The 27,869-nt window shown below is 36.6% G+C and overlaps 1 long non-coding RNA gene across 3 annotated transcripts in view; it reads right to left on the reverse strand.

Annotated features, from left to right (window-relative positions):
- LOC309795950 overlaps positions 1–27,869 on the reverse strand; it is a 138,712-nt gene that overhangs the window by 70,784 nt on the left and 40,059 nt on the right. For all 3 annotated transcript variants that reach the window (XR_014292392.1, XR_014292393.1, XR_014292394.1), the window contains exon 2: positions 16,215–16,273. This is a non-coding gene — a long non-coding RNA (uncharacterized lncRNA). The remainder of the gene's footprint in view (positions 1–16,214; positions 16,274–27,869) is intronic.

Consider the following 27,869-nt stretch of genomic DNA (forward strand, 5'->3'; position numbering starts at 1 on the left):
CAGGGCCAGAGGGGCAGGTCTTGCAGGGGCCAGAGAGGGCGTGGCGAGACGGGACCATCGCCCCTCCTTGGTAACAGGGCAATGGGAAAGCCAAGGCAGCAACGCAGATCTCACCCGGAGGAGGAGGATCAGAGACGTGAGGAGGGTGCTTCCTGGACTGACAGGCAGAGAGCCGAGACTGTATGAGGTGTACCTTGAGCACACGAGGAAGGTATCTCACTACCAAGCAGCCCTGGAGTCTCAGGAGCTAAGTTTCATGACAGAGGAATAAAGCTACAGTTTTGCACATCTGGGTGTGTGACAATGTAAAATGTCAATGTTCTACTTCACAATGGGCTACACGTACAGAAGGCAGATTTCCCATTTCATAGTAAGTGACAGAAAGTACTCCCTTTTATTAATCTAATACCAGCCTGTAAGTTTATAACAAGAAATGGCTTTTTGTCCTTCAATTTTGTTGTTTTAGAAAATATAGGATTTACAGCACAAACACTCTTCTGTTTGTGCTTCCACTCCACTGTCATTTAGCTAGATTTAAATGAAGAGAAAAGAAAGCGAGGTATCATATATATATATACATATTTAGTATTATAGAGATATATATTTAGTATACATATATATACTAAGTCTGCATTTTTTTAATACACTCTTTCATGGTGATATTGATATGAATGTCAGATTTACCGAGAGGTAACATTTAGTCACCCACATGTATAAGTAGGGTCTTTGTCCACTAATGAGCGTTCTTTCTTGTTACTGGTTTTGTAAAGCCTTGAACTGTGAATGGACCGTCAATCAGCTCACAGCTGCACTGAGGCCATCAGATGGCCGTATCCATGGTGACATGCCAAAAATGGCGACACAAATTAATCCATTTGTGTGAAATTCTCAGTGAGAGTCCACTTTCATCTTTCAAAGACTACTGTTAGGAAGTGGAGTGGTAATGTGAAATACGGAACAAAAGCAAAATAGTGATGGACTAGCCACAGGGTCTTCTCCCCGCAAACGGTGGGGCTTCTTTTCCTTTTTATCTCCCAGAGATGACAGAGAACAGTTGGGGATTTGATATTGCCACCATAATGTTCTTTTAATAAAAGTTATATTAATTTAATGCTCGCATATAAGCTCTTTTTTTACCTTCTCTCAGCAATGCCATCTAATCAGACCTGAAAATAAGTACAATGATTTACACAGTGGTACAAAATTAAAAAGTAACCTTTTATCTTGCTGTTTTATTGCTAATAGTATTCGTGTAACATACAGCATGAGACATGTCTCCAACAACAGATTTGTAATTGTTAGCTTACTCTCTTCTATGAATAGATGAGGCTAAGTCTTTGTTTTTTAGAAAAGTAAAAAAACAAACAAAAAAACCCCCCAAAACCACTGAGCGTCTTCTTTGCCTTGTTAGAACCTTATATTAGTCCTGCATCTCGGTAAGTCTGCTCTTCAATTACGTCTTAGAAAACCATATTATTTTGCCTGGCTTTAGAATGAATTTATGTAAAGCAAAATTACAAATCTTTTGTCAAAATTATTTGGTGGACTATTGAAGCAGGGTAACTTTTCACAAACTGAATGTATATGGCAGATACTGCCTTTTAATTTGGAATTTAAGTTCATTGTTAAAAGCTATTAAAATGAAAGCAAAAAAGTAATGTATTTTATCTTTTCTTGTTACTCCTTAGCTTGGGGACCTGAGTTGTATTTTTACATACCGAAATGAAAGGAATTATTCTCTATCGTGTTGTTCTTAGTTTTTCAAATCATTCAACTCTTTAAGAATTTAATAAAAGCTTTAGACCCCTTGAAAAGTACACAGCATGTATGCTATACAAATTTGCATGCATTTTTAGGTGATTCATAGAGCACAGATTAAGCAGATGTTGGTCGAATTAGTATTTAAAATTTCCTCTTGAACATTCAGTTCAGACCTCCAGTTTCAGTCACAACATTAGGAGAGCTTGGAAGTTGTAGCTTCCACACTTACAACAAGAAAGCATGGAACAAACTGAAAATCAATGACTTTTCTTGGACCTATTAGAGAACTGAGGTTGTGGCACTGATTACCACGCTGAAAACCAGAGAGATAAGTGAATCTAGAGTCAAGCTAACATCTACTTTCCTGGAGCAGAAACAGCTAGAGCCACAAAACTGAAAGAACACGGAAGTGGTGTTTCTGAGGAACGGCTGGAGACTAAGAGTACACTAGCTTGAGTCTGACAAACTCCAGTCTTACGGGGTCCCCAAACTTTCCTAGGTGTATTTCAGAAATTTCATCTGGTTCTCATGGTGAAGAACCAAAAACATTCCCTTCCTGGTTTTGGCAGGGGGAGGGGTAAAGTAACCTATGTTAAATACCCCCAGAATGTTCTCCGTAACAACTGTCTACTCTACAGGGAAAAGACATTCCTCCTACTCTGTTCCCAAGTTGCCTTGTCTTATGCAAGGTGGGAAAAACATCTGCCAAGGTCAGCACAGAGATACCGGTAGACTAAAAGACTGAGTTATTTTCATAAGATTATAGAATGCTCCTCCCAGACAACTGACATGCTAATTGGGGTCCAGTATAATAAATAACAGTGAATTACAGCTGAAAGGGTTGCAAGACACAGACTTTCTCCAAAGAGGACGACTTAGGGGAGCTCAAAGGTAAGAGAGGAAACAAAACAAGGACAATAGCTGTAGACTTGGGTACCTACAAACACAGTGATCATCAGCTAAAGCCCAGTCCTAGCCAGGTTAATGTAAATCTTCATACTAAAGGCCTATTTACCTCAGTTACTATTAATCAATATACAATGTCTGGTTTTCAACAAAAATGTATAAGACAGAATAAAAGGCAATAAAAAAAAACAGACTGAAGCAAAATAATAGATCGTTGGATCCAGATGCAGATAGAACACTGGTATTCCAATTACCAGGCAAGAAATTTTATATAACTACAGTTCATAAGTCAGCAGCTGTAATGGAAAAGGCATGCAATATGCAAAAACAGCTTGGTCATGTAAGAAGATTAGAAACTAAGAAAGAATCAAAAGGAAACGTTAGAAATAAAAACACTGTAAGAGAACTGAAGAATATCTTTGATAGACTCATCAGTAGACTGGACACAACCTGATAGAATGGAAAGAAGAATGAGCAAATTCACTGCTATAGCTTGAGCCGTCAACAACCCTCTTTCTGTAATTGACAGATCAAGCAGGCAAAATCATCAGTAAGAATAGAATTGTCCTAAAGAGCTGTGAGGCTAGCATTTCCCAAATATCAAAATAAGATAAAGACATTATAAGAAAGGAAAACTATAGACAAATATCTCTTATGCCCAAAAATGTAAACAAGATATTAGCAAATCAATCAACAATGCATAAAAATAATAATACACTACGAAGAAGTGAGATTTATTCCAGGTATGCAAGGCTGGCTCAACATTCAACATCAGTCATGTGATCTACCACATCAACAGGCTAAAGAAGAAAATGCATATGATTATATTTGAAGCAGAAAAAGCATTTGAAAATAATCCAACACCCATTCATTATAAATTTTTTCAGCAAACTAAGAAAATAGGGGAACTTGAGCAACTTGATAAAGAACATCAACAAAAAAAACCTACAGTTACTTAATGGTGAAAAACTGGATTCTTTCCTCTAATACTAGGAATAAGGCAACTATGTCCTTTCTCACTACTTCTATTCAACATCATATTGAAAATCCTGGTTACTGCAATAATACAAGTAAGGGAAATAAAATATATGCAGTTTGGAAGAGAAGGAATAAATTGTTTTTGCTTGCAGATGGCGTTATTGTCTACGTAGAAAATCCCAAAGAATTGACAAATAAAAAATCTCCTCAAACCAATAAATATGTACAGTAAAGCCATAAGATGTAAGGTTGATATAGAGAAGTCAGTTGCTTTCCTATATACCAGCAGTGAACAACTGGAACTTGAAATGAAAAATAATACACTTTACAATAGCACCCCCCCAAAATGAAATACTTATATATAAATCTAGCAAAATATGTAGAACATTGATAAGGGGAAAACTACAAAACTCTGATGAAAGAAATCAAAGAACATCTAAACAAATAGAAAGGTATCCTAAGTTTATGGACTGGGAAAATCAAATTGTTAAGACGCTAATACTTCTGAAATTGATGAAGCAATTCAATGCTTCAATCACAACCTCAGCAATCACAACCTCAGCAAGCTATTTTTTTTTTTTTTTTTTTTTTGCGGTACGCGGGCCTCTCACTTCAGCAAGCTATTTTGCAAGTGTTGTCAAACTTATTCTAATGTTTATACGGAAAGTGAGAAGATCTACTGGCCAACACAATACTAAAGAAAACAGAACAAAGTTGGAGGACTCACATTACCCAATTTTAAGACTTACTGTAAAATAGATAACTAATAAGAACCTACAGTATAGCACAGGGAGCTCTACTCAATACTCTGTAATGACCTATATGGGAATAGAATCGTAAAAGGAGTGGATATACGTATATGTATAACTGATTCACTTTGCTGCACAGCAGAAACTAACACAACATTGTAAATCAACTATACGCCAATAAAAATTAATTTTAAAAAAGACAGTGTAAAAGCACCAGCAATCAAGACAGTGTAATATTGGTAAAATAGACAATTGATCAATGAAATACAGTCAACTGATCTTTGACAAAGGAGAAAAGGCAATTCAACGAAGGACAGAACTTATAACAAAAAAACTGCTTGTTCAAAAAGAAAATGAACCTAGATAGAGATCACAAATGTTTCACAAAAGTTAACTGAAAGTATATCATAGACCTAAATAAAAAATACAAGACAATAAAACTTATGCAAGAAGACAGAGGAGAAATTCTACATGACCTAGCATCTGGTGATGGTTTCTAGATACAACACCCAAAGCATGATCTTTGAAAGAAAAAATAAATATATTGGACTTCCCTAAAATAGAAAAACATTTTTCTCTGTGAAAGAAGCTGTTAAGAGAATAAGAAGACAAGCCAGAGACTGGGGGAAAATATTTGCAAAACATATATCTGATAACTTGTATCCAACATGTACAAAGAACTCTTAAAACTGAACAATAGAAAAACAAACAACCCAATTAAAAAATGGGCAAATGATCTGAAAAGACATCTTACCAAAGAAAGCAGATGAAAGAAAATTAAGCACATGAAAAGATGCTAAAAATCATTTCGCATTAGAGAATTGCAAATTAAAATAACAATGAGATGCTACTACACATCTGTTTAGTATGGCTAAAATCCAAAAAGACTGGCAATACCAATTGCTAATGAGATTGCTGAGCAGCAGCAACAGTTATTCTTTGCTGGTAGGAAGGCAAAGGGGTACACAGTCCGGAAGATAGTTTGGTAGTTTCATACAAAGGTAAACATAGTCTTACAACGTCCAACAATCATGCTCCTGGTATTGGTCCAACTGATTTGAAAACTTACATCCTCACAGAAATCTGCATGCAAATGCTTATGGCAGCTTAATTCATAATTGGCAAAATCTGGAAACTGAGATATTTCTTAAAAGGAGAAAGGATAAACAAATTGTACACCCATACAATGGAACATTATTCAGCAATAAAAAGAAATGAGCTATTAAGTCGTGAAAAAACTTGAATAACTTAAATGCATATTACTATCTGAAAGAAGCCAGTCTACCTTACCTACTGTACGATTCTAATTACATGACATTCTTTAAAAGAAAAAATTTTTTATTATGGAGAAAATAAAAAGATCAGTGGTTGCCAGAGGTTCATGGAGAAGTGAGTGAGCTTGAATAGGTGAAGCACAGGGTTTTGTTTTTAGGATGGTAACAGCTCTGTGTAATATTTTATATTTTACTTTTTTGAATTTTTCAATTTTATTTTATTTTTTTATACAGCAGGTTCTTATTAGTTATCCATTTTATACATATTAGTGTATATATGTCAATATATACTGTATAATACTTTAATTGTGAGTACATGACACTACACATTTGGCAAAATTTATAGAACTTTACCACAGAGAATGAAACTTGATGTATGCAAATCTTACATAATCATTTTGGAAGCTGGGAAATCTCAGGATGAAATGCAGAATGTGACAAAATAATCTATACTTTGTATGACTATAAGCATGAAACAGCCTTACTGAAGGGGTGGGGAAAAGGTGCCGACCTAAGTTACTTTGGAAATGAATAGAGTCTGTAAGACTACAGGCAGAAAAGCAACTGCACACAAACACTTTAGCTGGTAAAGTTGGTTCCCTTGGTGGGGGGGCATAACAATTCAGACACTGCCATGCATGTATACTGGAAATGAACAGTTAAGTGAATGGATGGAGAATTATGTATGCTACCTTCACCTTCAGCCAAAAGATAGTCATTCTCACCTAGATTCCCCTATTGTTTTCTAACAAATCAATTCCTGAGCCATTTAAGATATTTATAAACTCTAGGCATGCTTAATTTTAGAAACTATAGTCCTCATCATATCAGCTATGTGAAAATACTCCCAGATCTCACATTAAAAATGATATTTTGCTTTGGGAATAGTTTTTATATTTGTTTATGAAATTATTTGCTGGTAAGATTTTATTTAATATATAACCAGTTAATAGTTTTGAGAAAATTTATGGTTGCTTAGTAGAAATTATCATATACTTAGGACTCATAAATGGGAAGAATCCAAGCCTCAAATTGTTTCTTTTCCAAATTTTTTAAATCTAATAACATTTAGATTTTAAAATAAACAATTTTTGTATATTATTTTTATAGACATTCAAGTAAACATTCGTTAATTTTGTTGTAGCATTCTCTCTCTTTCTCAGTAGCCTTATGAGATTAGTACTATTTTTCAAATGAGAAAACCAAAACACACAACTCTCTTAAGACAGCACAGCTAAGGGGTAGCAGAGCCAGAACGTGAAACCAGGGAACCTGGTCCCAGATCTTTACTGTAAGTCATTACCCTCTTCGGAATACTCTAGGAACATCATTCTCTTGGCTTTTGGATAATTTTTGTGCTTCAGGTCCCTTGTGAACATGTTTGTTAACTAGGTGATTCTGCCCAAGTATATTAAACTAGAGACCAGAGAACTCTGCCAATATACAGAGCATACCAGCTAGGTATTTCATATATGTAACTTTTAGATAGATAAGATAAAAAGAAGTGTTACTTAATGACACCATTTTAAAGAATTTTAAGAATTACTATGCTTTTAATGTATAGTTTTTAAATTCTTAATCAGCATAATCTGTGTACCAGACATTGTCTTTCAAAGTCAAGACCTTGCAAGTATGATCTCCTGATTACTGCTTTTTTCCTCTCACTGTCAAGGGTACGAAGCATAATATTTCAGACAATATGATGCTTGAGTGTAAATCATTCGTCAGTGCTATTGCCACATTTGGTGAAATGTGTGTTTTTCTTCTTTATTAACAAATGCTTCAGGTTTTGAGTTACTTTATGCTGTGACTCTGATCACGGTAGAGAAATTTACCCTGAGATGATTGCCAGCAACCATACCCTGGTTCATGCAACATACAGGCTATTTTTACTACTTCTGGCTCACGCATCAGTAATCTTTGACTTTTGAGGTTACATATGGCATTCTTCTTGCCTGTTATAGTTACAACTTTTGGAATCCACTTTCAGGAAAGAATGTTCGTTAACAAGGTAGCTGTCATGTTCTACTAAGGCTAACTTACAATGAATTCCCAAGAGCTGCAAAATGTGACTACAATGTCTTCATGCAGGTAGGCAATTGGTGGGAATTAAATGCAGCTGTTATCTATTTACTTTTCCTTATTTTTATATTATTGTCAAATTTAAAGTGGCAGTTGTGAAGGTTTACTAAATGTACTAAGTTCTAAATGTTTTAAACAATTTAAGTGTAAAGGTAGATTATATGCCTGTGACATGGACAGGAAGGAAAAATATGATTATTCCTGTGAGACCAAATATAAAATTGTAGTTCCTACTAGCTTTTTTCCGTTCTTCTTTCCCTTATTTTTCTGTCTGCTAAACAGATAAATTTTCTGTAAAACGTGTCTTGAGAAAATTTAAACAACTCAGCTACTAGAGAGAAGTCAGCAGAGAATCAGGCGCTGATATCGGATGGAGAGATAACTCATGAAGGGTTATTTGAGCTTAGGGAGTGACTAAAACAGCACTTTAATTTTCACGAAGGGCGGTTAGGAGAAACGGCCTCATGGCAGGAATATGCACAGAGATCAATCCTTTAGGTTGAATCCAAAAGTGATTTGGTAAAAACTATAGTTATTGGAATATGTATTGCTGTATGTTTTGCTGGGGGAGTTTTCTTAAAACTCACTGAATATGGTGGGTAAGAAGTCATCTAATTCTCACTCAATAATACATCCAACTTACATTTATAAATTTATAAACTCTTAAGAATTTTGAGAAGTGAGAACAAATAATCCTTACTGTATTGAAAATGCAATATAATGAAATAGATTTCACTTATCTGGAAACCCCCCCAAATAGGAATTTTTATATGTTTGCTTCTTTATGATTTTATATTTTACATTTCTTGCACTTATATGAGAAAAAAACACATGCATGTTATAGTGGAATCAAGACAGCAACTTTCATGATATATCACAGGAAGGAAAGTATAGATTAAATTTAGTGGCCTATATCTTCTAATTATAACGTATTGTATAATGATAATTAATACACTGTTTTTTATTTGATATTTTTGAGCATCTCCTATTTTCTAGACAAGCCCTTTCTACACTAGGAAGGAAGCAATGGGTAGATGGGTAAGATTTGTCCTCCCACTGTATAGTGACAAATAGATGTATATACCCAATGTTTTTTGCTACCAGAGATAGAATTCCTGGTCATGTGAGCAAAGGTGGGTGAAAAATTCTGTTATCAGAGGAAATCAGGAAAAGCATCACAGAGGACTTATATTTGAATTTATGGGTAAGAGCTTTGAAAGGTGACATGGAAATAGGAAGGATTTTTTGTTTTTAAAGGAACGGCCTGCGGGGAAAAAATAACTCTGGATCTTAAAAGGCTCCGTGTGCTTGGGAACTGTGCTAGGAGCTTTCCTGTGACAGGAAAGTGGAGAAAATCTGGAGCAGAAAATAATCCCAGAAGGGTAGTTTTGTGTCATGCTGGGACCTGAAGTAGGAATATGGAAGGATCTTTGGGTTTGGCTGTTTTCACAGTTTTATATAGTTCTTTTTAAGCTTTGAAAACTGGCTATCCAGTAACTCAGAGACAACAGTGAAAAATATTTGTTTTACTTCTCTCTAATCCTGTTCAATGATTTTTTTTTTTTAAGTAGGGGTTACAAATTTAGATGCCTATGAGAAGGAGACAGGTAATGAAAACAAACAAAGAGGGCCAGGTGAAATATTTGGCTTTTCTCCTGGAATAAGAGAACAGGGCAAGTGTGGTGGCAGGTGACCAGTGGGACTCGGATCCAGTTCTGGAGGGGGCAGTGCTGCGGGCAGTTACTGGACTGCTCTGGACCAAAAGAGCTGGCAGCCCCCCAGCTCCACCCATCTTGCCCCATTGGACTATGGTTCGCATTGCCTGACCTCCTGATTCTGCAAAAAAAGGCAGAAGGCAGGATTTTTACGTGGTATCTCCTAACTTTTAAATGTTGACATATCCTTCACAGATTTTTTTAAACACTGTGTGGGTCAATATTAAGGCACAGCCAAGCAAAACAGGGCCGAGGCCCTTGTCAGACTGAGGGTTGTCAGTTTACCATTGCTGGTTTAGGTTGTTGAGATCATGGGCCACACTCAACATCCTGCTTTTTTCCGTTAAGAATAAAGTACAATAGGCTTATTAGAAATTCATCGGGATATTTTTTAGTAGGAAAACATTTTAAATACACAGAAAATTAGATTATATAATAAACACACATATATTTACCATCCATACTTAATTATTAATCCTTATCTTGTTTGTTTTAAGTCTATCTTTTCAAAAATACTGCTTCACTGACTAGATGAAACCTCCTTTGTACGTTCTCCAATTACGTTTTCAGCTCTCCTTCACCAGAGATAACTATTCAAAAATTAATATGCTTCGTATTTATATTTTAGTAATGATTTATATCCATAAACAGGAATTATTGTTTGTAGATTTAAAAAATTTAAATCAAAGGTATTACACTTTATATTTCATTCTGCATCTTTTTTTTAAATCAGTACTTTATTCTAGAGAGATTTAATCATGTTGGTTTGTAAAGATCAGTTTATTAATTTTTGTAGCTATATAGAGTAGCATTATATAAATATATGTGTGTTTATCCATTCTCCCATTGATGAGCATTTTTTCCCATGAAAATTATGCTTCACTGGACATCTTTATACATGTTTCCTTGGGCACATATGCTAAGTTTCTTTAGAGTTTATACCAGAAGCACGATTTCTCCATTCTAGGGCGTGTGTATCTTCAACTTTAATGGATGCAAATTTAAAAATTGCAATTAAGAATAACCAAATTGACCTCCCAGAATAGTTGTACCAATTGACCCTTCACCAACTGCCTGTGATTACTTTTTCCCTTGCTTTGCCGGGATTTGCTAGTTTCTGCATTTAAATTTTTACCAGTTTGATGAGTGAAAAATAAGGTATTAATGGGGTCTTACTTTGAATTTCTCCAAAGACTAGTGAGCTTGAGCATCTTTTTGTATGTTTATTGGCCATCTGAGTTCCCTTTTCTATGACTTCCCTGTTTATATCCTTTGGCCATTTTCTTTAATCTCCCTGGAATTTATTTTGTGTATGTTGTGATGTAGGGATTTGATTTTTTTTCTTATTAATAGTCAATTGTTTCAGCCCTATTTCTTGTCTAATCTCATTTCCTATCCTGCCAATTGTTCCCTTTCTAGAATGTTTATTTATCTCCTTTTACTGTACCTTCCAAGCTAAGAAGTATAAGAACTTGAAACATGTTTACATTATTTGATACTCAACTTAGAGGTGTCAAAGCTGTCCAGTTCAAGGCATTCACTAGTTTTAGCTCATGTACAAGTGGTGACTAAAGTACTGTGATAAGAAATGAAAAAAAAAAAAACTGTAGTGGAACAATCTCAAGACATCATAGAGGTACAGCAGTTAAGAGTTTAAGGTTTCCGTCAGTTACACATTTTGTTCCAGCTATTTGATTTTAGGTTCTAAAATCTAAAATTAATTCTCCTTCCCACTGAAAAAGTGGAAAGGAGCCTTTATCTGTTTATTCTATGCTGAGAACTTCATAATATGTCAGCATCTGTTCTATGAAAAATGTTTAGGTAAAGTATTTTTATTGATTACAGTGACTGAATCCATTGCCTCTTCTACAAGGGTTTCATGGAAAAATGAAAAATGTTCATGTCTATAGCTATTGCTTTAGATGACGTAAGACTGCCTATATAAAGCTATACACTTAAGCCTAGAGCAAAGCCCTTTAAGAAACAAATAGCTCGAAATTAGTAAAGCAACAGGAACACTACCTATCTTTAGAGCTCTTAACGCAGGAATTCCCTCAATCATGAAATATTGCAGTGCAGTTATCTTTCTTCCCCCAAACCCTAAAGATGCCAGTACCCCTTCTACCTTTGCAGGTATTTGTCACTCTCGGTGACTTGTGAAACTATCTGCTGCATCTGCTCTGGTTGGTGGACACCTGATAACTAGCTTTGCTGTTCGTCATCTCAGAGAAGAGGTGGATTCCAGATCAGTCTTCTTCATCCAGATTATTTTCCCACTCTTTCCAGCTATTGAAGCCCATAGAAAGCCAACTGAAGTCTGGTTAATTGAACTCAGATTCCCTTTTTTCAATCAACAGAAGATAGATGTGCCCATTCTTTTGTGCTCTGGATCATTTGATCCATAAAGTGAAAAGTGTTTAAATATTTTAATTAACACCTTCTCCAAGGAAGCTTAATGTAAGTCTGCATTTCTCAAAATGTACCTTAACAGCTTTACTGTTGTCTTAAAAAAACATATCATCAAAATGCAGTGTGTTCAGTGTGTGCGTGTTTGTTGCTCTCCTTAAATCTCCTCCCTTCCCTCAGGCAACAGCCTGGCGTATTTTTTTATGTAATACTGTCCCGCTTGAAGTCGTTAAAATAACTCTGCAACCTTTCTTTCCAGGTTCTGCTCCGCTTCTCTAAGCAGTGAGGGCCACAGTGATAGACACTGGGTGAGCTTGCAGGCTTTGGGGGGGGAGTATGTTCACGGCAGGAAGCTGATGGGGTTTCCTGCATTTGGGGCAGGAAATGTTGAGACGTAGATGGGAGGAAACCAGGGAGCAAAGCAGCCAATGGCCTCGGCCGGCGCTTGTGCAAGACCTGGGTTTTCACTTTGGAGCATTTGGGGTAGTGCCACTTCCATCTGCAGGCCTGGGTTGGTTCATTATCACCCCCACCCAGGTGGATGGTTTTAAATCTCAGGCCAGGTGAGATTCTGGTCTTGGCAAGTGACTGCACCATGTCCGGGAGGCTCTCTCGTGGGGATAAACCTGGGAAATCAGTGTTCACTTAATTTGTTCCCAACTCCCAGGAATCACTTTTGTTTGTTGCCTGATATCCGATGTCTTGAAAACCATTATTTCAAGTACTTTGCCTTTTTTCCGTTGCGTTAGGTAGGAACTTCAATCTGGTCTCTGTTACTCCGTCTTGCCCGGAAGTAGAAGAATACTCATGTGGTTTTAATGATAAGGACAATGTCCTGTGTTTATACAGACTGTAATCTGTATTCTGATTGTCCCACATTAAACTTAAGATCATTTAATTCGATTCCTCCGCAATATCCTTCACGGGTTTCTATTTGAATTGCACTCCATTTTCAGATTTAGAGGATGGACGTGTGCAGTCCCGTTTATGAACACAATCAGGATGTACACGTTATACAACTTCACTGTGTATCAGTCAGAGACTGTTCTGTAGGAGAGAACCCCACTGAAGTAAGGTAATAAGATGGTACCAAACACAAGTCTCCATTTTCCATGATCTTTCATATTTTTAAAAAGAATATTAATATTTTCTTCAAAAATTGTATGCATTCTTTTAAACTTAATTCATAGCTATTTTATCCATGTTTTGTTCTTGTGAATATCGTATTGTCTGTTTCATTATTTGCAGTTGCTGAGGCAAAGGAATATTTTTGGTTTTGCTTTTTAAAATTTTTATTTTATATTAGAGTCTAGCTGATTTACAATATTGTGTTAGTTTCAGGTGTACAGCAAAGTGATTTAGTTATACATGTCCAGGTATCTATTCTTTTTCAGATTCTTTTCCCATACAGGCTATTACAGGGTACTGAGTAGAGTTCACTGGGCTATACAGTAGCACACTACTATACAGACGACTGTACATAAAATAGATAATCAGCAAGGACCTACCGCATTTTTGGTTTTAGCATAATGATCTTGAACTTGTCAACCCCATTTATTATTGTGACCACTCTGAGATGCAGAGGTACCTTCACCCAGGAAGGGAGACTGGCTTGTGTGGGGCAGGGGCTTATTTGGTTGTCTCCTGTCAGCACCAAAGCAGAGAGCACCAGGGCTTTCTTACCAGCGTGCCCAGATGGGGCATGGATGGAAGAGGGAGGGGTTAGGCTTAAAGCTGTCAGCAGTCAAACATCGAAACCATGGAGTCAGACTCTTTCTTACACTATTAAACCTAAAAGTTCATCTGTTGAGAAATTCTATGAGTAATTTAAATGTTTCCATTAAATACGGTGAGATCTTATAATTTATTTTGCAGGTAGTGTACATCAAGTAAAGAAAGTTCTGGTCTATTTCTATTTTCATAGAATTTTTTATCATAAGTGGGTGTTGAATTAAAATTCATATGCTTTTTTTTTACTTCAACTATTTAGTTGGTAACATAGTTGTTTTCACTTAGACAATGTGGTGAATCACGATGATAAAATTTCTGCTACTAAATCATATTTGTTTTCCAGCAATAAACTTGAGATGGGTATATTATGATGGACCTAGAGATTACCACACTAAGTGAAGTAAGCCAGACAAAGACAAATATCATATGATATCGCTTATATGTGGAATCTAAAAAAAAGATACAAATGAATTTATAACCAAAGCAGAAATAGACCCACGATATAAAAAGCAAACTTATGGTTACCAAAGGGAAAAGGAGGGAGAGGGATAAATTAAGAGTTTGGGATTAACATATACACACTACTATATATAAAATATATAACCTAAGACCTACTGTTACAGCACAAGGAACTATACTTAATATTTTGTAATAAGCTATAAGGGAAAAGAATCTGAAAAAAATTATATATGTATGTAAAACACATCACAATTTTATCAATCACTCTGCTGTACACCTGAAACTAACACAACACATTGTGAATCAACTATGCTTCAATTTTTAAAAATTAATACATTTTTAAAAGATGGATAGAACTCACTTAGAAACATTATTGGAATTGCATAATTAAGAATCTATTTAGGATTTATCTGTAAGATTTATCTGGATTTATCTGTAAGATAAATTATGTTATATATATTTTGTTTGTGCGTACTGTCTGTAACACAGTTGGTTACCAAAGTTATACTAGCTTTATATATTGAGATAGGAAACTCTCTTTTCCTCTGCATTCTCTGTTTCTATAAATTATACATTCACTTTATTTGGACTTTCAAATTTATTTATGTACAGTTGCACACAGTAACTCTTTATAATTAAAAATTTGTTTTATATATTATTCTTTATTCCATTATAAATTAAACCTTTCCTTTGTTGTTAATCTGTCTCGCTAAAGATTTATCTTATTGGTCTTTTTAAAGATCAAGCCTTTGTTTTGCCAACAGTTTGTAACCGTTTCCTATTTCATTCCTTATTGCTTCCTCTGTCCACCCCTTTTCCCCATCCCCTCCTTCCTTCTTGAACCTCAGATGGAAAAGTTAAGTTAATCATGTTTCTGCGGTCAACGTACGCATGAGCATCGAGTCATCCAAGTTTCCTTTGCTTGTCTGCCCATCTGAGCCAGGCTCTCCGGAAAACAGAGCCCGAGGAAAAGGCATTTGTGCTAACGAATTATGAAGAGACGCAATCCCTGGGGACAGAAGTGAGGGTAAAGGAGAATGAGGCAGCGAGGAGGAGGAGCAGATGTGAGGCAGCAAAGGACATCTGGTTACTTGGTTTTGCAGAACCTGTCTTCCAAGAAGCTGAATACATGACTGTTTCTCAGAACAGTCCATGTGGGGAAGAGAGGCAGGAACTGACCCACTGGCTCCTGCTTCCTTCTGTTCAAGGCAACTGGTGAGCAGCTCTCGCTCCGTGTTGCAACACCTTGTACAGCTTTGTGTCAGTGGGGCAGCTCCTGGCCGGGAGCTGATGTGTACAGCGGACGTGCCGGCAGGTGCCGGCAGGCTGCACCGGTGGGAGGCTGGCCCATCCCACATAACCGGCCTCTGCAGCAGCAGCAGGGGCAAAGCAAAGTGGCCGAAGCCCCAGCAGGTGAGGCCAAGAGGATCTGAAACATCACCAGCAAAGTGACTGAAAAGCCCCTCTCTCTCCCTTCCTTTCTATACTTATGAAGTCACATTCTCCACATTTAAATTACTTTTTAAAATTTTTTACTTCTTCCATTCAGCACTACATTTGTTTGTTTGTTTAATTTTTATTTTATATTTGAGCAGAGTTGATTAACAATGTTGTATTAGTTTCCAGTGTACAATGAAGTGATTCAGTTATATTCAATATGTATACACGTATCTGTTCTTTTTCAAGTTTTTTTCCCAATTAGCTTGTTATAGAATATTGAGCAGAGTTCCCTGTGCTATACAGTAGGTCCTTGTTGGTTATCCATTTTAAATCTAGCAGTGCGTACAGGCTATTTCTAACATTCCTCCATTACTTATGATATCTGTTGAAGTATTGGGTTTATGGCTGTATCATTTGTGGTTTGCTGTGCGGGACCATAGATTCTCTTCTAGCTAATTTAAGCAGAAAAGGGTTTAGTAGAACATATTATCAGCAAGAAAGTCAGATACCTGAGCTTGGATCCTGTATAATTGGGAATAGATCTGCATGAGAAATGTCCAGCCACACCGCGGCAGTGCTGTCCTGGAGCAGTACCATGGTGGTGGCCTGCCACTCAGCACCTAAGTCTTTTGGGACCAGATGCTCTGACACCTGCCTCAGCTTGCCCAGAAGAACCTCACCTCCACCACCACAAGCCAGTGTCTATCATTTACCTCTAGGTCTCCTGTAATAGGTCTGTTTGGCAGAAGCCAGGTCCCACGCAGAACTCTAGCTGTAATAAAAGCACAGAAAATGTAGTTTTTAACTGTCAGACCTCGGTAGTTCAAGAATTCTACCAGACTGTACTTAAATGGGTACTGAGTCAATGTACAGTATCCACCACGAGTTCAGAAGTATCAATACAAGCAAATACCTTTCCTAATTTGTTAAAGAGCTTTTCAAAAATTACAAGTGCCCACAGAGACTTCTCAAATGTTTTTTATGCACCACAGCCTCAAGGTTTATTGTATGACTTTGTTTGCTGAGTCTTTTTGTGAGAAAGAATGAGTATGCACACAGAAGCCCTCGTGGGACCCTGACCCTACTTTTTTTTGCGGTACGTGGGCCTCTTGCTGTTGTGGCCTCTCCCGTTGCGGAGCACAGGCTCCGGACGTGCAGGCTCAGCGGCCATGGCTCACGGGCCCAGCCGCTCCGCGGCATGTGGGATCTTCCCAGACCAGGGCTCGAACCCGTGTCCCCTGCATCAGCAGGCGGACTCTCAACCACTGCGCCACCAGGGAAGCCCCCATAATGAATATTTAAACATTTTGAAATATTCTGTCATAGTAATGTGATTATTCTCCAGTACGGTGAGCTATATTGAGAGGATTTCCGATGTTGGAGCATTGCTGCATTCCTGGGGCAAACTCTGTATAATTATTTAAATAATAGTTAATGTCTCCTGCTTTTTCCCCATGTTTCTATGAGCTCTTCATAAATATCACTGTTAATAGTTACATTTTAATTATTTCTAATTTTTGCTTTTATCAATAACACTCTAATATATTTTTGAACCAAAAGTAAAACTATGGGATGCTAAATTGTTTTCTGAAGGAGTTGTACCAAACTATTCCCACCGGCAGTGAGGGAGTATGACTATTTTGCTGCACCCTTAACCACACTGGGTATTTCGTCAAACATGGGAATCAAAATCTTTGCTAATTTTAAAGCAAAGAATCAGTATCTAGTTGTTTGAATTTCCATTTTGATCATTAGTGAGATTAGAGATTTTCCCAAGTGTTGGAAAGCCAGTATCACTTCTTTTTCTTCCTCTTTTTAAGAAAAACTTTATTAAAATCTCACATGCAGAGAAGTGCTGAGACTTAATATACATTTATATGTAGAACACTACACCCCAAAACAGCAAAATACACATTCTCCTCAAGAGCATGTGAAACATTTTCCAGGATCAGTAAAACACCATAAAACAAGTCTCAAAAAATTAAAATCTTATACTCAGGAAATGACATTTATACCATTTATTCTTTAAAACTGACATATTTCTCCATTGTCATCAGAACGCTTATTTGTGTTATAGAAACAAGTTCCCTTCTAGTGCAAAGATACCTTCTGTCTTATTTCATTTTTTATGTATTTTTTTCTGTCTTATTTTAAAACCAAAATCCCAGTTTAATGACAATGTCACCTAGCTGAGAACACTAAACTTCAGTTTGGTTCTTTGGGATTACTTTTATTAGCTGATTTTTGTTTTGAGCCACCAGGAGTCATTTTATATGTTGTTTTCTCTTTATCATCCAACTTTTCACTAAGTTGGAGCAAATATAGATTCTGAAATCTATATTATTTTAGTACTTAGGAACTGTTTAGGGAAGTCATTGTCACGTATCCCAAGTGTCTGAGAATGCCATCCAGTTTAGAAGGCACACCTAAAACCAAGAAACAATCAAATGACTGATTTTTCCCCCCACTCACTGTGACTAAGAGGGAGTGTTTTCATCTTCACAATAAGAGGAAATCTCATTTCTTTGGAAAAAGATTTCCAGTGTTATCTCTATTCACACTGCCTAAGAAGAAGTTATAATAGCAAATAATTTTGTTTTAAAAGTAAGGATGATTTGGGGTTATGAAGAGTTGTCTTTTTTTTTTTTTTAAAGATCTCTGAGTCAACGTTAAGGGCAGATTTATTTTAAATGGCAACATGACCAGCAAAGCTTGAAAAATTCTCAGCAATGTGCCGGTGGAGCGTTTTATAAAGTCCATTTCAAGTCTCATCTTCATGCCCTACTGCAGAGTTAAAATTTGTGACTAATTTACTTTCACTATCTGAATTCACGAACATGGTTTTCTTTTTTGAAATTCAAAGCAGTTTGATTACTTTTGTCTTTCTCAAGACTCAAAAGAAAAAGCATGTTCATATGCTGGATGTTTTATAAGTAGGATATTTTCTTGTCATAAACTGAATTAATAGGCTTAAGAAACAATGATAACAGATAAGCGTTTTCTCAGTTGGGTGTCTTTTATGCCAAATGATAATACCTAACAGTTTCCTGTAAATACTGTGTCTATTTTTCCCAGAATGATCACAGACAGACATCAATTATTGGCATATTCATATATACAGAAGTATTTTTGCCTGATTTGGCTATGGTGAAATTTGTCAAATAGAAGAAGTTATGTTTATTGTTATAAATAGGGTTATATTTTGAGAAAGGAATGTAAAACAGGAAGAGAGAAATTGTGTAGACAAGCAAATATAGAGCCAACCACAGAAAGAGTAATATAATGAAAAAAGTAATCAACATTTTAAAGTAATGATAGCTTACTATGTATACTATGACCTAGAGAAAAATATATGGGATCACAAGCAAATTCACTGGTTAGTTAGATTATAAATAATAACAAGACATTTGGTTGTGTTACATGAGTAACTTATATATATATATACTTATATATATATATATTTATATACACTACCACATGTAAAATAGACAGCTAGTGGGAAGCAGCTGCATAGCACAGGGAGCTCAGCTTGGTGCTTTGTGACCACCTAGAGGGGTGGGAGGGAGACGCAAGAGGGAGGAGATATGGGGATATATGTATACATATAGCTGATTCACTTTGTTATACAGCAGAAACTAACACACCATTGTAAAGCAATTATACTCCAATAAAGATGTTAAAAAAAAAAAGGTCTACAGAGAACAAACTAGTGGTTACCAGTGGGGAGAGGGAAGGGGGGAGGGGCAAGATAGGGAGAGAGGATTAAGAGGTACAAAATATGTACATTTTATGTATAAAATAAGTAAGATCCAAGGATATATTATACAGCATAGGGAAAATAGCCAATATTTTATAATAATTTTAAATAGCATATAATCTACAATATTGAATCACTATGTTGTATACCTAAAACAAATACAATGTTGTAAATAAACTACATGTTAATTAAAAAAAAGTACACTATTTAAACAGCTATATTTGTACCATGATGTATTCTTACATAACATTTTAATTTTCATTATTATATATTTCGGTTCCTAAACTAGAAGAATTTTAAGCATTCATCTTAACCTCATTAGAGTGAAATCTTTGTAGTATTTTTTCTTTAAAAGTTTAAAATGTTTTTCACTGTTTGCCAAAGTAGGAAGTACAAAGCACCCTTTTAAGTTTTTACTTTGTTTTCTAGCCAATATTATCTGGAATTGCTCATAGAATATTTATCATAAATTAAGCACTTGCAATATGAATGATATGGCCATCATGCACAATTATTTCCTAGAGAAAAATCTGTTTATGGCATCAAATATAGATAAATCACACCACAGTATAGTCAGTAATCTTTATCAGTACACTGAGGACCAGAAAATGAAACAATTCAACGCAGTCTGGGCTTTAGGATATTATTCATGTTGAAAAGCAAGGTTCTCGTATTTGGTTGGAAAGAGATGAGACCCCAGGTAGTGCTACTTGTCATTTATTATAATAACGTTATGCAATTTCTTCATCCTACAATTCTGTTAGATTGCTAGAGAGGACTCACAATTCAAGGTACAAAGTAGGAATAAGCACTTTCATTGCCATCTGTAGATGAACGTGAGGTAGGGAGTAATCTATCGTGCATCAAATGAGAACAATCATTCTGCAGGACGTCAGGCTCTAGATTCCAAGATCTGGAATGAAAGGACTTGGCATAGCATGTGTCACGCTAGGCAGAAATGTGCCATCTTTTAAAAACCTCATTGTGTAAGATTTGCTGCTTACCTGACTGGCTGTCTATTCTGGGCTTTAGAAGTTTGATCACAATTTCCAGTGGAGATCCAAATGTCTATCTCTATATCTGTCAGTAGGGGCTCTTTAACTCAGCACTCTATAAAGGCAGCAAGAATTAACAGGCTCAGATTTTAGCTGAAGCTCTGCTACAAATTACCTTCACACTATGCATGTGTCACTTGGCCTTTCTTTTCTCTTTCCCTTTTCCTGAGACCTTTTTCTAACGGAGAGCAGTGAGGTGTTCATTACCTGTTAGCAGATTAAACCTACTGTTAGCTTCCTTCCGAGTCTATTAAAGAATGTCATAGTATAAGGCTGAGGACAGAGTATGGGGTGAGCGTCTCTCATGAGTGGGCTCTGGCCCATGTTCCATAGCTAGCTGTGGAAACTTGATTTCTTAATGTGTAAATTGAAATGATTGGATGGGCTGGTATCTCTTTCTAAAACACCAGTGCTAGTTTATATAATCCATCAATTGATGCACACATAATACCCATTAGGACAACTGCAGGATCTTTAGATCTATTTTTTTAAAGATGCCAGGGAGCTGGACATTTATTTCTTTTTGGAGTAGAAGCAGGATTGGAATGTTCTATTTTTTAGCATTTGAAAGTCAAACCTCTTAGCCTTCACAGAGAGCAGGCAAAGCTGTAACAGACTTTAGTTAAGGCAGGGGCTCTTGTGGGAATTTATGGGGACTTCAGGGTGGAAGGAGAGTTACATTTGAATGGGAGGGTAGATGACATTGTTTTGAGATTAACTATCCCCTTGTCCAGTAGACTTCTGTCTGTTAGACCTTGGAATGGAGATAGAAGTAAGGGATCACAGGTCCTAATAGAAAGAACAGGATGAAATTTTCTCAGTCATAGTCCTTGAAGGGCAACCCACCATTGCCAGAAGGATCTGGAACAACTAAGGATACAGTGCAGGCTGTTGGCCAACCACCCTTTCGCCCTTGGCTCCTTGGACAGCAAGCATTCAATGACCAGGTCTCTTATTTCTGACCTTTGTGAAATTAGATAGCAGTAAGATAAATTTATCTTTTGAAAACACTACTTCTGACTATGTATAGGGTAGCATTTGCTATCTTAATTCCGTAATTCCAAATTCTGGTTTTAAATTAGAGTCTGCCAAAAATATTCCATATTTTCAGTCCCTCTTTCGGATTTTGGTGAGCCAATTTTCTAATATGGCATTTCCTGTGTACAGCTGAATGAATTCAGCGTGGGTGGGTTGGCCCAGTTGGTAAGGACATGGTGCTAATGAGATGCAGTTGGTTGGTTTGGTTTCTGCCTCCCAGATGCTTTGGCCCACAAAGGAATGAGGTGAGAAAGTGTGGACTAATCGTGAAACCCCATCACCACTCCTGGGAAAGAATTCTTAGTATGGGTCAATACATGTATAGGACCAAACAAAGTGTTTGAAATTCCAAACCTGGGGGTACTCTAAGTTCACTGTACTCAAAGTTGCTGATGGAGTCCAGAGTCTGTTAAACATAAAAAACATGTGGTTTATATTTTAAAGACAGAAGACGGTGTATTTAGTTGGCATATTTGAATGTTTTTTTCCTTAGAGATTTTCCCTGCTAAATGGGACTTTCGCAATGGGAGAACAGCATGTGCAGGCAAGGTACATATGGAACTTCATATTTCTGAATTAACTGTAACAAAGCATACAAATTCTTTCTAGGCCTTCCAGCATGTTTCCTTCCAAATTTGGGGCCCAAAAAAGGACAAATTATGCATGAAAGCTATCATCATCCTATCTAATTCAGTTCAGTAAGAAAGCTCAGTCACTTTGCTATTCAATATAATACTGAGTGAACACTGCAGAAAATGGAAAGGAAAATAGGTCACCACTCATGATTTCCAGAGGTTTACATTACAGTGAGGAAGGTGGGTATGGATGAATTAAAGATAATACAAAGCAGACCTGAAAAACAACGCACATGGAGGTACAAGGGAGGAGAGCTCACTGGGCAAGAACTGACCACTTCCATCTGGGGAAGCTGTAGAGGGTTTCCTGCAGAAGGTATTCACCTTCTAAAGAATGGGTGACTCCTGCTCCCCTCCTGCCTCCCTTCCTTTCTCGAGTCATTTATTCCGCAGATATTTCTGAATTTCTACCATGTACCAGTTATAGTGGTAGGTGCTATACTACAGGGTCATGCAGTCTTGTGGCAGAGACAGAGTTTAAACAAATTATCATAGTACTTACTGTGAACTTATCTAAATGTTTTGAGGAAAATAATTGGTCTGTAGGAGCTCATATACAGCTATATGAGCAATAACAGGGGAAACAGATTTAGACTAGAAGTTCAGGGAATGCTTGACCTGATAACTGAAAAATGGTTAGGTAGTGATTAGTGATAAAAGGCCAGTGGGAGACACACGTTTCAGTTATAGGGACCAGCAGGAAAATGGGTGAGTCCGTGCTAGTGAAAGTAATTTTTTTCAGAGATAATTTGTTATGTAGAGAGAGAGAGAATATACTTGTTAAAAGCACATACTCTAGAGCCAGACTGCCTATACAGTGGTCCTTCATAATCTGCAGGGGTTGGGTTCCAGGACCACCCAACCCCGATACCAAAATTCAAGGATGCTCAGGTTCTTTACATAAAACGGCACGGTATTTGCGTGTAACCTACATACCTCCCCTCCTGTACTTTTAATCTTCTCTAAATTATTTTAAATACCTAATGCAATTTAAATGCTATGTAAATAGTTGTTACTACTATGTAAATATTATGTAAATAGTTGCCTGCTCTTGGCAAGTTCAAGTTTTGCTTTTTGGAACTTTCTGGAATATTAAAAATATATATATTTTCCATCTGAGGTTGGTTGAATCCTCCATAGATGCAGAACCCATGGATATGGAGGGTCGACTGTATTAAAATCCCAGCTCTGATACCTACCAGCTCTTTTCTTCTCTGCAAATGGGACAATCATAGCACTGACCTCAGAGACTTGCTTTAAGGATTAAATATATATATATATATAAAATATTATACATACTATTATATATTATATATAGTATGAATGAATTAATCTAAAAAAATTAGTATATTAATATACAACATTAACATAATAATATTAAGGATTAAATATATATAAACCATTTAATCCTTAAAATTACTTCTTGAGGTAAGTCCTGTAATATATACATTATATGACTATATTAGAATATAATAGATATTATAGATACGTTGTAGAATATATACTAGAATCTAACATATACTTATGTACATGTATATATATAAGAAGAGTGTGTGGTTCATATTATTATTATTATTATTATCATTATTATTATTATTATTTTTATACTCTTGAGTCCAAATTGGAAATCTGAATTATCTAATGTAATAAATTTGCATTTGGCTATATATTCCTCTCCCTTACATGACACCTTTTCAATTCTGGAAATGATGAGAATCTCTGAGCTTTCTTTTACTTTTTGTCCTGAAAGAGATCATTCATAGGACAGAATTTCATCACAACTATTTCAACTATGTTGCTGAAATAGAATATTCTTACTCAGTCAAAACAGTGTGATTCTTTTAGAGAAGCCTCATATTTTGAGTGTGTTTTATGAGAGTGGGTTACAGAATAGTTAAAATACTGCATCCCTCTAAGTTTTCTTTCCTGCAATAATCTTTCTTGCTCCAAATATTTAAGCTCTTATCCTTTTTTGAAGACTTGCCCATCTTAAGATCGGTAACACATGATTTTGCTGTGCCCATAATTTTACTCTTAACCTGTTGATATGTACGAATTTATTTTAGCGGCATGTTCTTGAATTTTTGAGCCGTCATGCCATTTCCTTGACTTTCTTTGTTTTGGCTTTGATATCTAATTTCTTACGATTTTGAACAGTAGAACATCTTATTTTATGCCTTATAGTTTCAATACTCATAACTCTTCTTTTTCTATTAAGATTTCCCCCAGATTTAAATAAATTCCTGTCCATTGAACCTTTATTCAAGCACAGCATTACATTAATTTACATTACAGCACCATATATGGTACTCAGCACGTAAACATGTATGAAACAGAACCATGCATGTATGCTATGTCTTTCCAATTAGATTAACCTTTGAGGACTGGAGCCATGCTCATAATCCTCTTGGAATCTCCCCAAGTGTCCAACACTGGAATCAGGAAATCCTAGTTGAACTGATCTGAAATACTTCTGTATCAGAGCTTTGCAGGATTTATTTTGGGGCAGCTTTCTCAGCTTGTAAGTGTAAATGAGAGCTTAAATGACTGTGAAAGAAATGATCTTAAATTAAATCAAATAAAAATGCCAATAATATTTCCGAGTTCCAATTTTGTTCAAGAATTTTGAAGGACAAAAATAGACTTGTCCATTCTCAACTGCTAACTCGTCATACAAAAAGATTTCCGAGGGGCTTCCCTGGTGGCGCAGTGGTTGAGGGTCCGCCTGCCGATGCAGGGGACGAGCGTTCGTGCCCCGGTCTGGGAGGATCCCACATGCCGCAGAGCGGCTGGGCCCGTGGGCCATGGCCGCTGAGCCTGCGTGTCCGGAGCCTGTGCTCCGCAGCGGGAGAGGCCACAATAGTGAGAGGCCCGCGTACCACAAAAAAAAAAAAAAAAGATATCGGAATAAAACAATGAGATGGTGTAGTTATATACTACATATTCTGAATGAAATTCAGTTACTTTAATTTTGAAAATGGTTTTAATGGGCTAGAAAGATATAAAATGTTGAGCTATTGTGCTTTATAGCAACTAAGTTCAGTGTATGACTACGGTTATAAAAATATGCCATGTGAAGGTATCAATCTGCCACATCATTTTCCTGACAGAATTTGTGCATATTCTTCATTTCTAAAGCCCTTATCTGAAGATAAAAGTCTGAGATTGAAAACTGTCAGCTCAATCATTTAGCCTTCTAATACCCCAGTCTAACAGTTTACTGAAAATTACCATGGGGAAAACTCCATCACCTCCTTTGAGTGACATTATTTACACCTCACTTAACCAACTGATTTAGTGATATTATGGTGTGAACATTTAATAATCCACCTATATTTCCAACTGGCAAAGAGACTAAAGTTTTATATGTGAAAAAAATCACTTGGAGTGTATAGAGCCTTAGCTTACACTATATAATTTGGTTTATATAACACTATATTTCTAGGGACCAAATTCTTCTGATTAGTTAAAACCACATGAAATAAAAAGTGCTAAAATCCAATGAAATTCCTTGGAGTTTTCCTTTTTGGTTTTCAACTTAAGTGCATCCTAATCCTTCCACCACATGCTTTTCTATTTCCTAATTCCTTGAACCTCCATGCTCTTTTCCTCCTTCGGAAAAACATCTTAATGAAATTAACTCAGATGTTGAGTAGGAGCAACAGAGCCGCTTCCATAATGGAAGGAACACGACACGATGTGGAGGGTGGAAGGTGTTGTGCGTGCCACGGGGGCCGAACATATGGAGAAGTGTTCGTGTGAAGAAACTCAGGCAGATGTGCCACGGTCAGGATGCAGACTTTACCGTGTAGGCAACTGGGGAGCCAAAGAAGGAGAAATAACTTTGCACTAACTTTACAATCATTCACTAATGTGTACGTTATTTAAATGTACATATTTTGGCCATATGTTTGGTCTTATAAAGCTGTGTAATATTTTAATTATTATTATCTGTATTTCTCCTTTTAAAAATTCCCTTGAAAAAACAAAGAAAAGAGAGTAATTCTTTTTCTCCAGCAATTCATAGGTAAGTGTTTTCCAGAACACTATGGTTTGTTGGGGTAAGTCATAATGTAAAAGAAACCACTTTCTGGGACTTCCCTGGTGGTCCAGTGGTAAAGAATCCACCTTCTAAAGCAGGGGACACGGGTTCAAGCCCTGGTCAGGGAACTAAGATCCCACATGCCGTGGGGCAACTAAGCCTGCGCGCCACAACTACTGAGCTCGTGTGCCTCAACTAGAGAGCCTGCGTGCTGCAAACTACAGAGCGCATGCGCCCTGGAGCCTGCGCACCACAACTGGAGAAGAGAAAACCTGCACGCTGCAACTAGAGAGAAGCCTGCGCACCACAGCGAAGAGCCTGAGAGCGGAAACGAAAGATCCCGTGTGCCTCAACTATGTCCCGATGTAGCCAAAAAAAAAAAAGATAATAAATAAATCTAAAAAAAAAGAAAAGAAACCACTTTCTGTCTAAATAACATAATAATCCAAAACTCCAGTCTTCTTAAAACCTGAAACAGCACAGAAACTTAGCACAGAATGAAGTTTAATGAGTAAAAACTATATATAGTATGTTGCATCTTGCTGCAGTAATTTGTTTTGCCAGGTGCTGTGGTAGGTAAATGAATATACAGTTTCTTGATTATGTCTGCAAAACAACTGATATGACTATTGCTCACCAGATTTTATCTCAAAATGAGATAATAGATTGTTGATTCAAAGCCAGAAAGTCAGTCAGGCTAATCTCAATACCAGACCTGAAATAATAAATCTCTCCATTGTACAGGAGCTCATATTTGGCTGATGAATTTCTTTTAATTTTTTTCATATTTTATTTGCATCATGCCCTTGATTATGGCTATCTGAGCAGTAATAAATGGCTTCATTAAACAAGTAGCTAATTAAACAACTACCCAGATACCAATAAACAGTTGAACATAGAAACCAAATATGTTTAACAGAATTTAAATAAAGGTAGAGTTAGTGTCATTGTTTCTGGTTTCTTGCCAAAGATTAATGACTTCATTTATATAAACAACTGAGACTGTACTATAACCACTTTGAGATTGGGGAAAAAATTAACAGAGGTGTCAAATGGTCAATTTACAGGCACAACTACCAGAGACAACTGGCTTTTATACAGAATCTATCCTGACACCATTACTAGTTTCTTTTTTAACTTGAATTGTATCTCACTTTTTGGGATTAACTCATAAATGCCCAGTTGTTTCCACTGAGCTACCGGTTACTAATATATTACTATGTTCTTAAGAATTGGGATGCATTGATAAGTTAGATTCTTCCTACAACTGTTGTTTTGTTTTTGTTTTCTTTTTTTTTCCCCCAGAGACCCCTCCTCACCAGGAAGAGCTGTATGTCTATTTCTAACTGAAGTCTCAAGGCTAAATCCTTAACTTGGTCTCTGCCTCAAGGAGATGCACATTTGTTGATTCGTTTATTTACTCATTCACATAGTAATTAAATTAATCCACAAATATATGGAAGTAGTGGTGGCAGAGGAGGGTTACAGACTAAGAAGTCCACGTCCTCAAAGAGCTTCCGATTTGTGGGAAGTCATTAATTGTGAAAAGGCAACGTAATGTTTAAACTCAGATCCTATGTCTAAGCTCAGTTTGATGGGGGTGTGGTTGTAGGGCTTTGTCTCAAAAAGTGTAGCATCTAAGATGTTCTTTGATAGGCGTTAGTAGCCTAGTAATAGTGTTGGGGGGAAGGAAGTTATTGCTGCTGTTACAGAAGTAAGGAGAAATCAGATGATGAAGGGACTCTCATACCAACCTCCTGAGGTTGAATTTTATCCTGAAAACGAGCTCAGAGCTTGGGCAGAGTAGTCTAAAGGACTTCCAATAACAGCATGATCAGGTT

Source organism: Mesoplodon mirus (assembly GCF_964341445.2).
Source record: "Mesoplodon mirus genome assembly, chromosome: 20".
Taxonomy (NCBI): Eukaryota; Metazoa; Chordata; class Mammalia; order Artiodactyla; family Ziphiidae; genus Mesoplodon; species Mesoplodon mirus.